Below are 3,287 nucleotides of genomic sequence, written 5' to 3'. Positions count from 1 at the left end.
CCCCCCCCCCCGACTCAAACCTCAATCTTCTCGGAAAAGAGGCCCCGTCCCCAGCCTACCTCAGCGCAAGGCTCCCCGCCTGCTCCTCGACCCCGTCTCTCAGTCTCTGTCTCCCCCTTCTGCCGCGGGGAAGCGCCCGCCCCTTGCCGGCGGGTGGGCGGGGCGGGCCGGCTCGGGTTCCGGTTGCTAAGCAGCAGGGTGGCACTCGTTGACCCCGGGCGCCGCTCCGTCTGCCGATGGGCGGGCCGGTGCTGGCTCTCAAGAAATTTTTGTAACTGTTTCCCTGCTCTGCTTTGGTTTTGTTTTTTTTTCTCGCCCACCGTCAGAACCGATGCAGAGTAAGAAAGCCTTCAGCGAGACAGTCCGGCCAAGCTTAGCGCCTTCCACTAGATACGGCGAAGTCTCGGAAACGGGGGGTGGCGAGGGGAATTTCAGGCGCGCGCCGCCTCCCCCCTCCTGCACCACCCCCCCCCGCAAGCGACGGGAAGGGGCGCCGCTTTCCATCAGCTCGGCTGAAACGCCCGAGGACGGGGCGGCGTCTCTGTTTCAAAAGCGGAAAAAGAAATAAAAAAGCAACAAAAACCAAAAAATTCCCGCCGCCCCCCCCAACCCACCCCCGTGCAGGCACCCCTGCATACGGGCCTCCGGCAGGACCGGCCTGCCGCCCCCAGCCACCCCCCCGCAAGCCCCCCCACCGCCGCCCCGGCTGAGAGAGCACAGGCACCCCGCCGCCGCCCCTTCCCACCCCGTGCAGGCACCCCTGCATACGGGCCTCCGGCAGGGCCGGCCTGCCGCCCCCAGCCACCCCCCGCAAGCCCCCCCCACCGCCGCCCCGGCTCAGAGAGCACAGGCAGCCCGCCGCCGGCCCACCCACCCCGTGCAGGCACCCCTGCATACGGGCCTCCGGCAGGGCCGGCCTGCCGACCCCAGCCACCCCCCGCAAGCCCCCCCACCGCCGCCCCGACTGAGACAGCACAGGCAGCCCGCCGCCGGCCCTTCCCACCCCGTGCAGGCACCCCTGCATACGGGCCTCCGGCAGGGCCGGCCTGCCGACCCCAGCCACCCCCCGCAACCCCCCCCACCGCCGCCCCGACTCAGAGAGCACAGGCAGCCCGCCGCAGGCCCACCCACCCCGTGCAGGCACCCCTGCATACGGGCCTCCGGCAGGGCCGGCCTGCCGACCCCAGCCACCCCCCGCAAGCCCCCCCACCGCCGCCCCGACTGAGACAGCACAGGCAGCCCGCCGCCGGCCCTTCCCACCCCGTGCAGGCACCCCTGCATACGGGCCTCTGGCAGGACCGGCCTGCCGACCCCAGCCACCCCCCGCAAGCCCCCCCACCGCCGCCCCGGCTGAGAGAGCACAGGCAGCCCGCCGCCGGCCCTTCCCACCCCGTGCAGGCACCCCTGCATACGGGCCTCCGGCAGAGCCGGCCTGCCGCCCCCAGCCACCCCCCGCAAGCCCCCCCACCGCCGCCCCGGCTCAGAGAGCACAGGAACCCCGCCGCCGCCCCTTCCCACCCCGTGCAGGCACCCCTGCATACGGGCCTCCGGCAGGGCCGGCCTGCCGCCCCCAGCCACCCCCCGCAAGCCCCCCCACCGCCGCCCCGGCTCAGAGAGCACAGGAACCCCGCCGCCGCCCCTTCCCACCCCGTGCAGGCACCCCTGCATACGGGCCTCCGGCAGGGCCGGCCTGCCGCCCCCAGCCACCCCCCGCAAGCCCCCCCACCGCCGCCCCGGCTCAGAGAGCACAGGCAGCCCGCCGCCGGCCCACCCACCCTGTGCAGGCACCCCTGCATACGGGCCTCCGGCAGGACCGGCCTGCCGCCCCCAGCCACCCCCCGCAAGCCCCCCCACCGCCGCCCCGGCTGAGAGAGCACAGGCAACCCGCCGCCGCCCCTTCCCACCCCGTGCAGGCACCCCTGCATACGGGCCTCCGGCAGGGCCGGCCTGCCGCCCCCAGCCACCCCCCGCAAGCCCCCCCACCGCCGCCCCGGCTGAGAGAGCACAGGCAGCCCGCCGCCGGCCCACCCACCCTGTGCAGGCACCCCTGCATACGGGCCTCCGGCAGGACCGGCCTGCCGCCCCAAGCCACCCCCCGCAAGCCCCCCCACCGCCGCCCCGGCTGAGAGAGCACAGGCACCCCGCCGCCGCCCCTTCCCACCCCGTGCAGGCACCCCTGCATACGGGCCTCCGGCAGGGCCGGCCTGCCGCCCCCAGCCACCCCCCGCAAGCCCCCCCCACCGCCGCCCCGGCTCAGAGAGCACAGGCAGCCCGCCGCAGGCCCACCCACCCCGTGCAGGCACCCCTGCATACGGGCCTCCGGCAGGGCCGGCCTGCCGACCCCAGCCACCCCCCGCAAGCCCCCCCACCGCCGCCCCGGCTGAGAGAGCACAGGCAGCCCGCCGCCGGCCCTTCCCACCCCGTGCAGGCACCCCTGCATACGGGCCTCCGGCAGGGCCGGCCTGCCGACCCCAGCCACCCCCCGCAACCCCCCCCACCGCCGCCCCGGCTGAGAGAGCACAGGCAGCCCGCCGCCGGCCCTTCCCACCCCGTGCAGGCACCCCTGCATACGGGCCTCCGGCAGGGCCGGCCTGCCGCCCCCAGCCACCCGCCACAGGCCCCCCCACCGCCGCCCCGGCTGAGAGAGCACAGGCAGCCCGCCGCCGGCCCTTCCCACCCCGTGCAGGCACCCCTGCATACGGGCCTCCGGCAGGGCCGGCCTGCCGCCCCCAGCCACCCCCCGCAAGCCCCCCCACCGCCGCCCCGGCTCAGAGAGCACAGGCACCCCGCCGCCGCCCCTTCCCACCCCGTGCAGGCACCCCTGCATACGGGCCTCCGGCAGGGCCGGCCTGCCGCCCCCAGCCACCCCCCGCAAGCCCCCCCCACCGCCGCCCCGGCTCAGAGAGCACAGGCAGCCCGCCGCAGGCCCACCCACCCCGTGCAGGCACCCCTGCATACGGGCCTCCGGCAGGGCGGGCCTGCCGACCCCAGCCACCCCCCGCAAGCCCCCCCACCGCCGCCCCGACTGAAACAGCACAGGAAGCCCGCCGCCGGCCCTTCCCACCCCGTGCAGGCACCCCTGCATACGGGCCTCCGGCAGGGCCGGCCTGCCGCCCCCAGCCACCCGCCACAGGCCCCCCCACCGCCGCCCCGGCTGAGAGAGCACAGGCAGCCCGCCGCCGCCCCTTCCCACCCCGTGCAGGCACCCCTGCATACGGGCCTCCGGCAGGGCCGGCCTGCCGACCCCAGCCACCCCCCGCAAGCCCCCCCACCGCCGCCCCGGCTGA

This window comes from Opisthocomus hoazin, unplaced genomic scaffold (genome assembly GCF_030867145.1).
Source record: "Opisthocomus hoazin isolate bOpiHoa1 unplaced genomic scaffold, bOpiHoa1.hap1 HAP1_SCAFFOLD_135, whole genome shotgun sequence".
NCBI lineage: Eukaryota > Metazoa > Chordata > Aves > Opisthocomiformes > Opisthocomidae > Opisthocomus > Opisthocomus hoazin.
The sequence above is the reverse complement of the archived record's forward strand: the minus strand, read 5'-3'. Positions refer to the sequence as shown.